This window comes from Piliocolobus tephrosceles, chromosome 10 (assembly GCF_002776525.5).
Source record: "Piliocolobus tephrosceles isolate RC106 chromosome 10, ASM277652v3, whole genome shotgun sequence".
Lineage (NCBI taxonomy): Eukaryota > Metazoa > Chordata > Mammalia > Primates > Cercopithecidae > Piliocolobus > Piliocolobus tephrosceles.
This window is the reverse complement of record NC_045443.1, coordinates 125,578,508-125,597,191: the sequence shown is the minus strand read 5'-3', so window position 1 is coordinate 125,597,191 and position 18,684 is coordinate 125,578,508. Positions and strand designations below refer to the sequence as shown.

Below are 18,684 nucleotides of genomic sequence, written 5' to 3'. Positions count from 1 at the left end.
CTGGCCAACCTGGTGAAATTCCATCTCTACTAAAAATACGAAGTTAACCAGGCATGATAGTGTATGCCTGTAATCCCAGCTGCTCGGGAGGCTGAGGCAGGAGAATCGCTTGAAATCGAAAGGCAGAGGTTGCAGTGAGCTGAGATGGTGCCACTGCACTCCTGCCTGGGCAACAAGAGCGAAATTCCACCTCAAGAAAAAAAAAAAAGTTCTTATTAAATCTATTTTTGGCCATTTATGCCGATGCTATTTTCTGTCACTGTAAATGTAAACAGATTTCCTGACTGGATATGAGCTGAGCCTTATATCGGTTATGTTACAGATTTGGTAACACACACTCACTTCTCAGATTCAGAGGGAGGTGGACTTAGGGGGATATTGTGAAATGCTGGCCCAAGGCATAAAGGGGCTGTGGATCCCCTGGACCTACAGAAGAACTGGACCTAGGATGTAAAATTTCAAGACGTCTCAGAGAAATGTAAAGTGATTAAGGTGATACCCATAAACCCCATTAGAGGTTCTGGGAAATGTATGGGTGGAGAAACCTACACAAGACTAAACTTCTTGCTCATTAAATGCATGGCATCTAAGAGCATCTCTCTGTAACAGTGACCCCATTTGTAGGAGGCCTTTCTTTTTAGTTCAGCTAAAAGCCAGGTTCTTCTCACAGGGCCGTGAAAGATTAGGCTTGCAGACACCTTGAAAGGTGAGAAAAATAAAATTGATTGGGCGAAAAGAAAAAATAAAAAAGGAAAACAGGAACTCTCAGCAAAGCGAGAGTTCTGCTAGCTGGTTGCCTGCCTCACAGACAGAATCCCCAGTTTCACCCCAGAACAGGAGAGGCCAGGCTCCTCCCTCCTGCAAATGACGCCAACTTCCCAAGGCCGCACCCCAGCGCGCAGCCTCCCAGTGTTCAGGCCGGACAGAGGTTCTTTCGGGGAGCCCTTTCTACTTGGCTGTCTCACGTTCATCCTCACCAGCTAGCGAAATACAAAATACACACAATACAGAGCAAACTGTGAGACGCGTATCAGTGAATAAACCCCTGTGCAGACATCTCTTGTATTAGAAATGCTCATTTGTTGTGAACCCAATTCAAGCTGCCTTAAGCCAGAAAACACACACACACCCATACAACAAGAACGTGTTAAATGTCGTAACTGGAAAGGAGTACATTGGCTTTAGGAATGGCTTCGTTGAGGTACTCAAGGGCCCTCATCAGGATTTTGTTCCCCAAAGTCTTTATCCCACAATTTATGAGCATCTCCCAAATGACATTCTTGGTAGCAGAGATACAGCAGTGCACATAGGAGGTCTGTCTTCCTCAAGCCAAGATTCTAACTGATGGTGAGAGAGGCCAGGAGTCCATTCTAGGTTCACATGCTCAGCCCTACTGTTTTCTGTGACAGATACCTTCTTAGTTAGGTTCTGTCCGTGTGGTGGTACCCTACCTTTTCAAGCTCATATCCTTCCAGCAATACATGTGATTAACAAGAGACCTTCTTATTTCCACAGTTCTATTAATGTTCTGGGACATGCCTGGCCTAGAGCTTTGAACAGATTACAATGCCAAACAATGAAATTCACTAATTCCTTAGACCTGACACTGGGACTGCTCTCCAAGCAGAGGAAGGCACTAGCCCCACCTAAACGCATGGGTGGAGAGTGGGCACGAGAGACATTCCCAAAGGGAATTTGGGTGCCAGTAGCAGAAGGAACCACCTTTCCAGGGCAGGCAGAAGCAATAGTTAACTGCAGCATTGAAATGACTTCCTTAGGATATATTCTCCGCAGTGAAACATGAATTCACAGTGTAAATATATTTTAAGACTTCTGATAAAATTGCGAATTGTCTTCTATGATGTGTCTGTTTGTTTTTACACTCAAACCACATAGTGTGTGCCTATGTGGTTTAAGTGGTGTAAGATGTTAAAAGTACTTAGAGTGTATTAAGTTGATTTCTGATCACTGAAGACTCTCTTTTTCTCTATAGGTGATAGACTAATACTATTAGTCCATTAGTTTATGTTTCAATTACAGATAAAATGAGATCCTGGTATTAGCTTTCAGGCAGATACACACACACACACACACACACACACCCCAGAGAGAGATCAGCTTTGAAGAAGACTGAATTCTCTCCCCGCACAAATGAAGCCTCAGTTGTTCCATCCTATGCTGCAGTAGCATTAATAACTCTCAGGTAACATGGCCGTACTCTTCTGTTCTCCTTGGTAAGATGATCAATACCAAATATTTGTCTTTTTTGGAAAAAAAAAAAAAAAAGCCTTCTCAGGATTAATAATAAAGCCAAATAGAAGGGAATTAAAATTAGAAAGAAACAGCAAAATTCAAGATGATTGCTTTGATGTCAAAATGACCACCAGAAGAAATGACACAATGCATCTGTTATCCAAGTGGTAAACTCCTTCTGAATTTCCAAACCACATTTCCACGCAGCCTGCACTGCCTGTGCTTTGACATATCTCTGACTGTGATGACCATGATCTCTTGGAAGGGATTTTGCAGCCAGCTCTCTCATTAAGGTGTTTTCTTGAGTATGGAGAAGAAGGGAAAACAAGCCGCTCCTCCTAACTGTGGTTCAGGATATTGACACAGAAGTTGATAGATCAGGAACTCCCCTGCTCCAGGAGGGGGATCTCCGAGGGCAAACTCCAAAGTGTGATGAATGTGATGTTCAGCCCTTGCAGAACCTTGCTTGTTAGTGTTGCCTCTGCAGTCTCATTTACTGTCTGTCTTTTCCCTTGCCCTGACCTTGAAACTTCTGCACAGCCACTGAATTTGCATGCATGTATCACCTGGTCTCCATGGCAACTGCAGAACATCAGAGCAGAGACAAGGGATTCAGTGTCCACTTGTTAACAGTGCTTTCTACCTAAGTCAGGGCATTTCAGCCTTTGATATATTGACATTATAAGTCAGATGATTCCTTGTCATAGGGTCTTTCTTGTGCACTGTAGGATTTTTAGCAACATCCTGGCTTCTGCCGGCTAGATGTCAGTACCATTCTCTAATTGGGATAACCTCAGTAGTCCCCATACATTACCAAATGTCTTCTGTGGGAAGAAATCGTTCCCAGCTGAGAAAAACTTAACTAGGTCATTGGAACGTAGAACCAAATTGGATGGGGTGTCGTATAATGTATAATTTCTTTACATTTTAAAAATGACCTTATTCTGAAATTGGTTCTGGTTGCCACAGAGAAATGAGCAAATATCTTCTCAGCAGGCACATCATGAAGACCTAGAAGGAATTCCAAACCGCGACCTCAAATGTGTTATTAGCTGAGACAATACTTACACAATTTATAAAGTATTTTAATATTTTTCATTTATGTGCCTCTCATAAATTACTTAAAAAAAAATCTTTGAATGTACAAAGTGACTCATGTCTATAATCCCAGCAACCTTAGGAGGCCGAGGTGGAAGGATTGCTTGAACCCAGGAGTTTGAGACCAGCCTGGGCAACATACTGAGACTTCATCTCTAAAAAAAAAATAAAACAAAATTAGCCAGGTGTGGTGGCATGAGCCTGTGGCTCCCAGCTACTTGGGAGGCTGAAGTGAGAGGATCACCTGAGCCTGGGAGGTGGAGGCTGTAGCCTGGGTCATACCACTGCACTGCAGCCTGGGTGACAGAGCAACACTCTATTTCAAAATCAATAATTTTTTTTAAAAAGTCCAAAATAAAAGACACTTGCTTCTCTACACATTCTTCTAGCATGCTCATGCCTAGGCTTCTGAGCTTTTTGTACAATTTAAAATTATATATAGGAGGCTGAAAAGCTTAGGACAGGTCTTGCCTGTTCCTTGAGTAAGCGAAGGAAGTGGCATGTTCCTCTGCTATTTCTTCTGCCTCAAATGCTCTTTCTGCAGCTATCTGTGGGCTCACTCTCTCCAATGAGAAGACAATTATTCTGTCTCAGTAAACATCCCTTCTGCAGAGATGGCTTCCCTGATACCTTAGTGGGTCACTGCTCTACCTCTGTGCCATCTCTTTTTCTTTGCACTGCTTTTCTTTCCTTCTTAGTATCCAAAGTGACTACCTAAAATGGTGTGTGTATTCAAGTATTCATTTTATTATCTATCTTTATTGTCTTTCCTGCATAGGAAAGTTCATTGGTCTTTTTTGTTCACTTCTGTTTCTTCAGGAACTAGAACCTAGGCCTAGGCCACAGTGCTTCAGAGAAACACTGCAGGACACTTACTTGGTGGCATGTGTGCCATTATCTCATTCTGTGCCCATGGCAGACATTGCTAATCGCTCAACACACTTCTCCGCTAGACTCACAAACAATATCAGAGTTCTTACTGATGCTGCCACAGTTTTGGAGCTAGCTGCTGCTCAATTTAAACATGATGTCACCCTCCTTACTCCAAGACTAACTGCCTATCACTTAAGAAATAAATTGGCTTTATGCAAATAGGATTATGAAACAAATTCCCATTCACCTCTCTTCTCCAGATGACCAGGTAAGAAATGCCAATAGATTCAGGGAAACATAGGCTGCCTGTTTGTGTTTGAATTCTAGCTCCAGTTCTTCCTAAATGTGCAACCTTCAGGAAATTACTTTACCTTTCTGTGATTCAGTTTCCTCATTTGAAAAATGAGGATAATAATAATGTCGATTCCAAGGGGATAGGTGGTGATTCACTGAGATAGTGAAGAATAAGTCTGTAGTAAGGCACACTGAGAATGTGACCTGGGAGATAGTAATTATATGTACATGAGTGTGAGTTTTGTGTGTTATTATGACTATCTTTTTTTAAATTAAAGCTGAAACCTATGGATGAGTGTTTCTTTTAAATTAACATCACTGTATTACCCATACAAGGCTGTTCTCTGCATTTAGGTGTAAGCACTAGCCATTTCATAGTATAAGTTGTAGAAGAGTAAACTTCACTTTCTTAGCACAACTCACAGCAAGAATTACATTTTATGTTAATGACGTAGTATGTGATCATACACATTCAAAACTCAAAGAGAAGTTTCATAAATTTGTATACACCCTTACTACCTATAATGTGCTCTGACATTTCTTACTCTATTCTCTATTCTGTTCTGTTTCTGCCTATTCTGTTTTTTAATGCCTGGTTCCAATTCATTAAGCTGATTTTGTGCCACTGACACAGAGCGAGCAGTAGTTTGAAAGCCAGGGCCCTCAGGAAGGCAGACCCCGCTCTGGGGAAACATTGCCTGTTTTGCATATGCATTGCTGAAAACAGACACTGCTGGCTTAGGAGTAGGAGACTGGCCTTTCAAAATTGTCCAGATGTGCTCCCATTTAAGAACAATGCTAATTGCATTGGCCAGTTTCAGAACTGAAATAAGCCAATGAACAAAATAAAATGCAGTGCATGAAATTTGCAATAAGCTCACTCTGAAAAAATTTCTGAAATAATCTCGGTTGTAATCATAAAATTGCAAAGGCCATTTTTGCAGGCCTCTGGCCCAGCAGAGGACTCAACAACGGTTTTACTGAATTGAAGGATGAGACAGCCATCCCTAAACAAACAGGCAAGAAAAGAGCGCCTCTGCTGGCTGGGCGTGGAAATTACCAAATTACCAAAAGGAGATTGGGTTCGTGTTTAGTACACGGAGCAAGGAGGACTCACTGGAACCCAGTGATTTATTGATCCTGATGTCTCCTGGTGCTTCCGTGCTCAGTAGTAAAGACGGACAGATCAGAGCAAGGATCCTGGGAGGAAGCTAGGGAGGTGTTGTTCAAAGGATACAAAATTTCAGTTAGGAAGTGAATGATGTCCATTGCACATGACAATGAGAGTTAATCATATATTGTATTCTTGAAAAATGCTAAGAGAGTAAAGTGTTTTTACCACAAAAATAAGGACTATGAGAGCTAATGAATATGCGAATTAGCTGGATTGAGCCATTCCACAATGTATATATACTTCAGAGCATCACAGTGTACACAGAAAATACAAACCATTTTATCTGTCAATGAAAAAATGAAAATCATTATATTAATTTTTAGTGAAAATCAAAGCAACAATCAAAAGTAGGACTATTGAAGATTCAGATTCTTCAGAAATGAAGGCTTGAGTTACTCTACCGATAAGGAATCTTGACTAATTGATTTTTTTGGCTGAGAGCAAGAGAAGTATGGAAATATGGAATGGATCCTGAGAAAAGAATGGCACATGTCTACATCAGCGGAAATGAGCATTCTGTGCTTTTGCATGTTTTCTCTTTCCTTGTTATGTGTGTTCGTTTTTTATAAGAATGGCACGTGTCTACATCAGCAGAAATGAGCGTTCTATGTTTTTGCATGTTTTCTCTTTCCTTGTTATGTGTGTTCGTTTTTTATAAACAATAATTTTTATTGTCTTTTTCTCCTTCCCTTTATTACTTTACATACAAATTATAAGCTATTGTTACACAATTTAGCTTTCAGGTAACAGAATAGTCAGTGGGACCCTGACTAAATTTGAGGAGTAACTAATGCAACCGTTATTATGATGCAATGACTTGAGGCCTGTTTTTCCTCATGTTAGGGAAGGGGCAGTGCTGCATATCACGTATAAAGGATGCACGTAAAAGAGGGTCATGTACTAAGAAGGGTAAAAAGCAATCTGAAGGATATGGCAGTCACAGATGTGGGGAGCAGGCACTACCTCTGGGACTGAAGGGGCATGCCAAAGACAGAAGAGACTTGGGAAAGGGCCGTCTCCAAGTTTGAGATCAGACTCTTTGGAAGGGATGTGGCTCTGAACCCAGGTGGAGAGGTCTGGTGAGGTACAACAGGCTGGGCCTGGCCAGCAAGAAACCACCCACTGGGGCAGCAGCAAAACTTATTGGACGGATGTACTATTGAAGCCCCACGCATTATGGCAAAGAAGCTGCCCATTGGAAGAGAGTTTCCTGGTGACTACTTCCTTATGGGAATAAGAAGGAGAGTATTGGGATCAGGAGAAGAAGCACAATCCTTTTGTAAGTTGTTCTAGCTAACAAATGTGCAGTGTTTACAAAGTTCAGCCCCAGTGTTACAGAGGAAATCAAAACGGATGGTTTGGAACTGAAAGTCAAGAACTCGATAACTGGTCCAGCCTCACCTGTGGTAAACCAGCTTCCCACACACCCATCTACACATATTTCCACTTCTTTAAAACCATGACAAAATGACCCTATGCTTCCCTCTACTGATCAATCAGAACATAATTGGAGGGAAGATGACTTGCTATTATCTGCCTCCTGAGATAATGAAATAAAAGAAGTACAAGCCCGCTTCTAATCTACTCCTCCCTTCAATACAACTGAGCCTCAATATTTAAAAAATCCAGTTTACAGAAAACATGGGGATGTAAGAATGTGTTAGAGATACCATGATAACATAATCGACTTCTGTTGAGGGCCTTCAAGACTACCCTCCATCTGGAGTTTTCCTAGAAAGTTTCATAGGGCTAGCATACAGCTGTGTTCATGACTAAGATTTGTAACAGGAATGTGATAAGAATACACACCGGATCCCAGGGGTCAAAGACACTGGCAGGGTCTGCAGAATCTCCATGTCAGCTTCCAGTGCTCTCTCCCTCTTATGAGGCTCTCAGAATCCATTCTTCCCCCAATTATGAAAATATAGCAACAGGTAGGCTGTGTTTCTGCCCAGGGAAGCCCATTAGAGACTCAGCACCCAAGGTTTTCTGGGAGCTGGTCACATAAAGATCTTTTGCCAGGCACATACCAAAATGCCAGACTCCCGAAAGAAAAGCAGGTGTTCAGAATAAATCATATTGTTTGAACAGTCCAGGCATAGTGAGCTAGTCTTACCATGGAATGCCAGGCACATTCCCAAAATCCAAATTCCTAGACATTAACCAAGGGCCGACTTGCAAGAACACCTTTCTGTGGAGAGTAGTCTCCATCCTGCTATGCTAACTCATTTCTGCACGCAGCCCAATGTAGAAGGGGCTGAAAAATCTATTGGAAAATCATTTTTATATGAAAACAAATAAATGGCATAGATAAAGAGGAAAAGTACAAGAAACTGAAAAAACTTAGAAAAGATTTATGGAACACACCTACCACAGAAAACATCTGCATCTTGCTTTGTTTGGACCTTAATTTAAATGAACTCTAGGCAGACATTTTTACGGTAGCAGAGAAGTGTGAAGATAGATTGGTATTGAATAATATGAAATGAATATTGCTGACTATGATTGCATTATGTACGATCGTGTATCTTAGTTACTTAAAAAGAGTCTCTATTAGCAATACATACCAGCATATTTACAGATAAAATTACTTGAGGTCTGGGAACTTAAAAAATAATAATCTTGCTTTGTTGGTGATAATAATGACAAGTATTAGTGGAGATAAAACAAATGAAACAAAATATTGATAATTGTGGAAAATCTTTTTTTTTTTTTTTTTTTGAGATGGAGTCTTGTTCTATCTTCCAGTCTGGAGCACAGTAGCCTGACCTCAACTCTCTACAACTTCCACCTCCTGGGTTCAGGTGTTTCTCCTGCCTCAGCCTTCTGAGTAGCTGAGAATACAGGCATGTGCCGCCATGCCTGGCTAATCTTTGTAATTTTAATAGAGACGGGGTTTCGCCATGTTGGCCAGGCTGGTCTGAAACTTCTGACCTCAGGTGATCTGCCTGCCTGGGCCTCCCAAAGTGCTGGGATTACAGGCGTGAGCCACTGCACCCAGCCTAATTGTGGAAAATCTTCAAGAAGTACAGGGAGATTGTCATATCATTCTTTCTATCTTCATGCATGTTTGAAAAGTTCCATATTTAAAAAGACTAACATAAGTAAAGATATATTTTGTTTCTTTATATGTGTAGCCCAGATAACCCACAATTAACCAAAAATGTGAAAGCAAGAATAACAGGGTGACAAGAAAAAGTTAGCTTTTCATTAAGAAGTTACCTGTAGATTACAAGGTAGAGTAAATGTAGTCTGTCTCCTGGCATTCGTAGGCATATTTTTGGCAGGAGCGAGAAATCTGATCTTTACAAATGATGTCGTTTTACCACCCCTTCTCTTTGTACTAGCTTCCTGGTAAAGGTTAATTGGTTTACCTTTTCAAGAATTTCCTTCCATACACACGCCTCTCTATCTTCTATTTTAAAAAAGAACAATATACAGAAAAGTGAAAACTAGTTGTGACTTGAAGATACTAATTCAGATTTTTGTGGGTCTGTGTTTTCATCTGAACTCACTTAAATTAGGCTTTTGATTGGAGTGTTGTTTAGAATAGGATCAAGAACATACGGGCAATTAGGTCAGGTGTGGTGGCTCACACTTGTAATCCCAGCACTTTGGGAGGCTGAGGCAGGCAGATCACTTAAGATCAGGAATTCAAGACCAGCCTGGCCGATAGGGCGAAACCCTGTCTCCACTAAAAACGCAAAATTAACTGAGCGTGACAGTACATGCCTGCAATCCCAGCTACTCAGGAGGCTGAGGCAGGAGAATTGCTTAAACCTGGGAGGCAGAAGTTGCAGTGAGCCAAGATTGTGCCACTGCACTCCAGCCTGGGTGACAACCAAACAACCAAACCAAACCAAACAAAACAAAACAAAAGGAAACAAAAACAAAAAGAAAACATGGGCAGTTGATCTGGGACAGCTCTCCCTCACTTACCTCCCTAATTAGTTTTCACTTGCTGCTTTGCCAACTAATTAAAGTGCAACTCCCATTCAATAATATTTGGTTCCTTCTCGTGTCCAGCGCAGACATCAGCACCGGGTCTTAACGGTTATCAGGCAGTCAGATGCTCAAAGACATCCCAGCTTATGGAAAGAGGAATCTTCAAATAAACAGCACTAGCAATGTACTATTGGGTTCTTCTCATAAAGCTGACTGGAGAGAATGGAATAGGAGATAAAGAGAAGGATGGCTAAGTTCTATGAGAAGGAAAGAAGCAAAGAGTATCAAGAATGTAGAGAAGGAAAAGGTTGAGTGCAATTTTTCTTTGAAACAAATTTGGTTCTCTTACCCCAGAATAGAATTCTATTGAAAGAAAAATAATATTGATTACAGCATCAAAGGTAAAGAGAAAAAGCAGGCTTTGGGAAACACAGAAACTGAATAGGAGCTAAGAGGATGTATTTGTTGCCACAGCAACAAATGGATAAAGCAGCTCCAACTGTTTTCAGCCTTTCCAACTCAAGATTTACATTTCTGAGGAGAGTATGTGCATGGCCCAGATTGCTCCCTTACCCCTCTGCCAAGAGAGCACTGGGCATGTTGATTGACAGCCCCAGGAAGTTAGTACATCAGACAGGGTTGGGGTGGAGGGGAGGATGGATGCTGAGCAGGTAAATGCAACACATGTCAACACAGATGATTACGCAGGGATGAAGATGGAAAGTGGCAGCCCAGGCAGCCAGAGCTGTATACACCATGACAGAGACATGAGGGACTGATGGCCTATAAATGGAACAAGCTCCATGGAACAGGCTGGGAAGTGTACTCAATTTTGGATTGCTTTGTGATTACCTCATCCTCAAACATTGCTCTGAGAGATCTGGCCTGGATCACAGATACATATCTGAAGCCATTATTGAGGGTGTGCATTTTTTCTTGGCTTCAGAAAGGTCATGGACAGAGAGCCACAGAGTCGACTCAGCCCCACTGGAACGACGTAGACTGGGAGGAAAAAGTTCATCTTCAGAGGAAAGCTGGGGGTTCTTATCGGAAGGAGAAATTGAACCCAGATAGGAAGAAACAAACAGGACATCATAATTCTCCCACTGGTTCTCAAGATGTTCTCTTCCTAGGACATAGGAGGAGAAAACACTCCCCTCCTTAATTAAGAGATGAGGAAATTGAGGTGAGTACTAACGTCCGTTCCTGCATTCCCACAGCGACCACAAGGTGGAGCTCAGACTAAACCTTCAATCTCAGGACTTCTGGGCTGGTGTAGCCTCTATTGATCTCTCTGTGGAAGAGTATTTGTGTAGTCTGTCCTCTGAGACGTTTCAGAGGCAACCCCAAACTCTACCTAATGCCGCTCTACCCCCAAGCCTCCCAAAAAGAAATAGAAATTGCACATTCCTCTGGGTCCTAAAATGAGACCCCCAACTCTCTGACAGAAACAGGAGCTGCCTAAGTAACAAGGAGGAAAAAACCAACTGATCTGAGGAAGCACCTGTTCCATTAAGAACATCACTTCTGTTGGTTCATTCAGGCAAGAGAGAAGGTCAGTGTCTGGAAATTCAGCTGCACTTTGGATGCTCCACCTGCTTTGTCATGTCCTAAATCTAGGCCTGGCTCCACGTTGTTATTCTGGTCATGAATCCAAACACAGAAAAAACCGGAAACTCCAACCACCCAATCCTGCCTCTAACACGTGTGAGCCATTGGCCCTTGGGCTCATTAAATACGTTCTTTAGGGCTCGGTGACCTCATTTGCCCATGGGGATGACAATAGAAACTGTCTCAGCTGTTATTGAGAAATCCATGCAATAATACACATGAAACCCTGAACACAGTGGCTGACATAGGCAAATGCTCCATAATGTTGGTTATTACTGTTACTGCTGTGTATAATAGTAATGATCAGAAACCATCTCAAGATGTCAAACTAAGACCCTGCTTAATTATGGCAAGTCTACAGATGAAATACTTGCGACATCATGAATGTGTTTATAAGGAATATGAAATAATAAGACAAAAATGTTTATACTTAATACTGACCAAAAGGAGCAGAATTCAAATCTATATGCCAACATGAATAGGATACAATTAAAATGTACAGGGGGAAATTAAGGAAATGGACTAATGTTCACTGTCAGTAGATTTAGTTGAGTCCTTTTTCTACCTTCTGCTTTTACTGTGCCTTTAAGTGTTTCTATCATAAAATTTACTTCCATGACAATAAAAGGTTTCAGTATTTTACAAAAGATGTACGTTCTCTTAAATTTCAATTGCAAATTCATTATGCATTGGGAAAAATGCAACCCACTTTGGGAAGGCTTCCCTCCCTCATCTGTAAAGAAAGAGGAGGAAACTCAGTGGTTGAAATGGCTCTTTGCAAGCTCTTTCTCCTAGCATTCCAAGCCAAGTGATAAGGCAGCTACTTAGGATTCAGGAACAGCATAAGCTATTTCCCCAGAGAACCAGCGACAAAATTTCTGTATCAATTTCCAGTCCATGAATCTAAGATTCCATAACTATGCCTATGAAAGGGTTTTTTGGGGGAAAGTACATCAAAATAATATTTGAAGTAAGCATTTACAGCTGAAAAGGGGGAAAATGTTATCCAGGGATTGGAAAAGCATAGGGTGGGGAAAGCTAACCCCACTCTAATTCCTACTAGCATGTTCTCCCCCTGGTGTGGCTGCATCTTTGTGCCAACAAAGATGTATAATAAATAGAAAAATAAATAATAAATGCAAGGCTATAATGTCAGGGAAACAGACAGAAGGAGACTTCTCTCATCATAGATTTTCTTAAATGAGCCAGTTCCCACCAGTCCTGAAACTATAAAGTTCTCTGCAGTTTTAACTTGCAAGTAAATATAGCTTGAAAACCCACATAACACATATGTCTCTTCCAGGGAATTACTCAGGAGTGCACATCATGAATACATAAAAACCAGTGCCAACTGGACCTGTGTTCCACTGGACTTTAAAGAAACCCCAAATCTGAGCAAATACAAATTAATGTACTCCCGAGAGTAGTCTTGCTCACAAGCCAGTCTCAGTTAAACAAAGGCTGTTTCTCTTGAGCTGAATGAAGGGTATCGGCCGCTAGGACTGAACGCAGGAAGCAGCTGCCATTTCTAGGAGCTCAATGGGTTTGGCTCATGATCTAAAGATTTAACCTGCATCACTGATGAGATCCTCACAAAAGCCTGATGTGTGTAGGTGAGTGCATGCTTGTGTGTGCGGGGAGCATTATCATCCCTGTTTCACAGACAAAATACTGAATGTAGAGAGGTAAATTCAGTAACTGGATATAACAATAGAAACCAGACTATAACTGAAGCTAACCCTCTCCAAACTCTATGCTACTCAACCCTGTAGGGATAGTATCACGCATTCTCCAAATTCCATTTATTCCACCAAGATTCCATTTTACATGTGCTGACAAAAATATAAGCAACATTTTTTACATTCATTTGCTTTGAGATTCTCCCACGAAGCAGCATCCCTGGGGATGGCCTGTATTCTTTCAGAGCAAAGGCAGTGAGTGAACTGGTGGTTGTCTGGCCCGATGCTGTTTGCAAACACACTGCGTTTGCCTTGCAGAATGTTTAAAACTTTAAAATTAATATCCAACATATAAAAATAAAATATTTTACAAAAACTAGCAATATCTAGCTTTCTGTGAAACGTTAGAAGATTTGTGAATACTGGAAATGCATTCCCATTTGGCAAAGATAACCCAGCCCCTTTAAAGCCTCTCTTCCTACCTGCACCCCCGACATGAGCACAGGGCGAAGTTTCCTAAGACCAGGACCCAGGTGGGAAGCTGCTCACCCTCTGAGTCCCCTGACTGCAGGAAAAACTGTCATCCAATTCCTCCATCCAAGGACGTCTGAGAACCTTCACTAAAGCCCATTGTTTCCCATAGGAATATTCAACAGTTACTCAACAGTAACTGTGTGCCAGTACTATTTCATAGAATCTTCACAAAACCCCCATGAGATGGTCAATATTATGATCTATTTAAATGAGAAACAGTTGTGATTTTTCCTCCATGACACTGGAAAGGATCCACTTAAATGATGCATTATTTTTTGCTCCAGAATTTTTTCTCAACTTTGATTCTACAAGAACTCAGCATTCCAGTGTCTCTAATTTTGCACCAACTGAGCTACACTTTGTTATTGCTGTTATCTTCTTGAGCAGGTATCAGCACCCGTGGCTTTAGGAAGAGGGAAAATGAGGAGGAGATCTAATCTACCTGAGTCTAAACAATAAGCATCCATGAATAGGGACACTGCATTTGACAAGACGGAAAAGGCAAATAAATTTACTCTGGTTATAAAAATGTCATTATTTGATTTTACTTTAAAATGGCTCTTCAGATCATTCAATGTAAAACAAAAAGGCTTTCTCTTTAATGATTTCTGTCAGAGCCAATATGGTATGAGGTACAAATGATGAACTCGTCCCAGGATATCAACCAAGTGAATACCCATCAGGTAGGGAGGCAGGGTCCTGGTGATACACTATGTGGAAGAATGGGGAAAATTGATGGAGGACATGGTTGGAATCAGTGGATTTAAATTTTATCTCAATTCCCTCACATCTTATAGTCCTAGGCATGTATATTCTTTATTTCATCCAAAAGATACCAACTTTATATCAACTAACCAATTGATTTACAGGTGAAAGGTTCTATTTAACCTCCTAAAGATGAGTCCCATACAATGAGTGCCTCCTCTTTCCCAGCCACTGTTCTAAGTACTTACGACATATTATGTTATGTGAGTCTCAAATACCCAATGGACTGAGGACTCCTAGTATGGCATGCAAAGTAAAATCATACAGGTTTTCATTCTGATACCTGCTATTTGCTTTCTATATGTTCTCTCATTTGATTCTTTTTTGTTCTGTTTTGTTTTCAAGACGGAGTCTTACTCTGTTGTCCAGGCTGGAGTGTAGCGGTGCGATCTCCGCTCACTGTAACCTCTGCATACCAGGTTCAAGTGATTCTCCTGTCTCAGCCTCCTGAGTAGCTGAGATTACAGGTGCCCACCACCACACCTGGTTAATTTTTGTATTTTTAGTAGAGATGGGGTTTTATCATATTGGCCAGGCTGGTTTTGAACTCCTGACCTCAGATGGTCCACCTGCCTCAGCCTCCCAAAGTGCTGGGATTATACGAATGAGCCACTAAGGCTGGCCATTTAATTCTTATAACATCTTTGAAAGCAAGCATGGCAAATATTATCATCACAATGTTACATAATATTATGCTGATTTTAGAAAGAAGGAAACTGAGGCTCCTCAGGGTACTTAGAAGTTTTGCCACTGAAGTTCAGGTGCATTTATTTGCTTCTATTATGTCTTTGTTACCATCTGAACAAATACAGTTGGCTGCGATGTTGAAACTGTGCCGTCATGCACCTGCACTGCCACAGACAACATGGCGCACCTTGACCTGAGCTCAGAATTGCAGGTATATTAAATGTTAGTCTTCACCATTTAAAGGCAACTGTATTTCCTGTGGAAGAGACTACTCATTTTCTCCCTATGCACTTCCCCCATAAGAATAGAATTTGTGTTTTTTGACTTCATAGGTAGCTGTCCAGAATAGTGTACCATTACCCAGCACACCTTGGGTCAAGGGAATGTCAGGTGACTAACTAAATTCTAGATGAAAGGAGAAGTGTCATATGACAACTTCCAAAGCATAGCAAGGACATGCTCCTCCTGTGGACGGTACCCTAGATTTTTTATTTGTCTTCTCCTATATGCTTTAATGTAGACATGGTGTCTGCAGCTGATGCTGCCACCTTGCTAACGAGATGAAGAGGAATGGAGATCAAGAGCACAGCAACAATCTGGAAGAAGCCCGGGTTCCTGATGACCTTTAGGTCCAAACCACTATTCCAGCCTCAGACCCGTTTCTTAAGATGTTTTCATGAGACAGAAACAAACTTCTCTGTCATCTAAGCAGCTACATTTTAGCCTGTAATTCAAAGGAATACTATTCTTAACTAATAAAATTTTCAGACAAAACGTTGAGACCCACCAACTAAATACTGCACGTTTTAAATGTGAGGATGAACAAAACATGTCTGTGCCATTAACATGACACCGCACACCTTAATGAGGTTCTCTGTCTTAATATACTTTAAAAAACCGTATTTAGGCCGGGCATGGTGGCTCAAGCCTGTAATTCCAGCACTTTGGGAGGCCGAGACGGGCAGATTACGGGCAGATTACGAGGTCAGGCGATCGAGACCATCCTGGCTAACACGGTGAAACCCCGTCTCTACTAAAAAAAATACAAAAAACTAGCTGGGTAAGGTGGTGGGTGCCTGTAGTCCCAGCTACTCAGGAGGCTGAGGCAGGAGAATGGTGTAAACCTGGGAGGCGGAGCTTGCAGTGAGCTGAGATCCGGCCACTGCACTCCAGCCTGGGCAACAGAGCAAGACTCTATCAAAAAAAAAAAAAAAAAAACCAAACCGTATTTAGCCAACAGCCCACCCTTTTAATATAATGTTACTGTTCATTTTTGGGTTTTAGGAGGGCAACAGTTAACCCTACCTCATTCCTCTCTGAGTTTGGAACCAACTGAAACAAAAATAGAGGCATATTTATATTAAAATATGACAAACAGAGCAACTTTATTGCTCCTATTGCTGGTTTGGTAGACATGGTTGGGCTTTTAGTAAAATTATCCTCTACATTGTACTCGATAAGTACAGATTTTCTTTGGACCCGTTGGTATAGAGGACCAGGGCCACCTCTCACCTGGCCAAACACAGAGAATCCAGGAACTTTACAAGTAGGTCACACATGACCACAATGTTCACATATTAACCTTGCTAGTTAGAAAAAGGAGAATAAATACTGCAAGCATCCTGCCAGCTCCACAGTTCTTCAACCTCCCTCTGGGTTGAACAAGTAGAGTGGGGAAGGGGTTCAGTTTTATTCCAGCAATCCCAGAAAGTGAGAGGCTTCTATGTCATGGTCTCCAGCTGGAACAAGTGGAAAGAAAGAAAAGAGATCTCCCGCTGCTCAAGATAAAGAAGGAATATTGCAGCTAAGGATGGGTGACAGAGGGAAGTGACGGTTTGTAACCTGACACAAGGTAGAGAGAAGTAATAAACTAGATGATAAGGGAAGTAATTAAAGTAAAACAAATCTATGACATGAGGTTTCCTTAAACACACCCACAAGGAATATGGGACTTGATTGCAAGCTTCTTGTTCTTTCATGTTATTATTGAACTCATTATCATTATTGCTGTAATTGTAGTGGTGACCCACTTTATTCATTCATTATAAGACATTCCTGAAACCAAAGCAGCAATAGGCACTATTGTAAGGCAATATTTACCTGTCATTGTTCTATAGTACCTGTCCCTCTTTTGATGTGGTGTCAATGTCTGTTTAGGTTATATGGTACCTATATCCCCTGTCATCAGCACCCTCCCATGCTCAGTTCTTCTCATCTACATGCACAAATATTTCTCTGGAGAAAGGACTGTAGATAAGAAAAAAGGAATGTCTACCAGAGAAACAAATGAGCTTAGCTAATGAAGGAAATGAAAATTGGAGCCATAATGTGCTACTGTATCATAAATGAGCATAAATTATTTTGTCAGTGCTATTTACAATTTTACATGGTGCAGAGCTTTGCAATTACGTCTATTCAATTATGCCATTCAAGGGATCTTTCAATAAGGATTCTTCATCGTGGCCAAACAACACATTAGGAAGCTTCTGTTGTACATGGGATTCAAATCTAGACATGAAAGAGTCCATTGCTGTAGATTCAGAAGAAAACTCTTGGCTAAATGTCAAAACACTAGCAAATTCTTGAAGGAGAAATTTTCAATCGTTTAGGAATAAAGCATTATGAATATGACCTCTCTCCACGATTGTGGAAATTCTGAGTTGAATTCCAAGTATCATGGTGGTTAGGTCAGTGCATTACCAACAATGATAACAACAAACAATACAAGCAGAACAAAATTTTGGAAACAAAACATGATCAGAAGACTTTACAAAGGTTAAAAAAGCCCCACTGAGCGGTATTTTTCATAGAATATGTAAATTTTTTTATGCATGTTAAAAACATGAGGACTCTTAAAATATGACTGTAATACTATAATCATTCACAAATGGAATTAAAAATATAAATATCATCAAATATCTAGTCAATATTCAAATTTCCTTGCATGTCTGAGCCTTTTTTAAACCTCTAATATATCATTTGTACATGTTTCATTTTTTTCTTTCCATAGATAAACATGGCAGCCTTCCAACACACTTTCTTTTCACTAAACTTAACAAATCCCATAATTACATTCATCCACGTTGTACTATTCACAGCTGCACATCCCATCATGAAAGAGCTTGGTTTTCTATAGGAGTCAAGCTAAATAACCCAGTTGTTAAGACAAAACCAGACTTAGCTTGGCTTAAAAATTGAATTGTGTTACCAACCTAGTGGAAAGTTCCATTATTGGACGGGAAGAAACACTATCACATTTTCAAAAAATGAAAGTGAATATTAAGCTTCTAGTTACAATAGTAGAGGTGAGAACCACAGCCACTGAGGCAAGAAAGTGAATGTTAGTATCTACTTACCCTATACAACTTCCAAGGCAATGTTGGGCTTGTTTTACATCTGACTCCTACCCCAGATGTGGATACATTAAGCCTTTGGTCTTAAATACAACTGGTGCATACTGACTCATGATTTCAGATGGTTTCAGGAGAGACTGTCAAGCGAAAGTTGTACTTGGGGGAATTCCTGGCAGAATAACAGATGTAGAAATGCCTAACTGCTTTTGTGATATAAATTGATCTTCCTATGGCATCAGTGAATCTTCATGTATTCCTTACATTGATCAGGTAAAACTTACTAGAAATAAAAATAACACACACAAAAACACCTTCAAATGCTGTGTATATTCATTGATTATTTTTGAATTTAAATGCTTCAAACCTGACCTATAAACTTTTTGAAATGTGTTCAGGCAGCAAATACACATACCATCTA

The 18,684-nt window shown here is 40.7% G+C and overlaps 2 long non-coding RNA genes across 2 annotated transcripts in view; one reads left to right on the top strand and one right to left on the bottom strand.

The window, feature by feature from the left end:
• The window catches only part of LOC111522983, an 85,915-nt gene extending 70,228 nt beyond the window's left edge, over nt 1-15,687 (top strand). The window contains exon 3 of the long non-coding RNA XR_002725396.2: nt 14,572-15,687. This is a non-coding gene — a long non-coding RNA (uncharacterized LOC111522983). The remainder of the gene's footprint in view (nt 1-14,571) is intronic.
• Nucleotides 1,063-18,355, bottom strand: LOC111522982. Its single transcript, XR_002725395.2, has 3 exons — nt 18,270-18,355; nt 5,636-5,729; nt 1,063-2,835 (listed from the first exon to the last, which is right to left on the bottom strand). It is a non-coding gene; the product is annotated as an uncharacterized LOC111522982 (long non-coding RNA).
• Between the last annotated feature and the right edge of the window lie 329 nt (nt 18,356-18,684).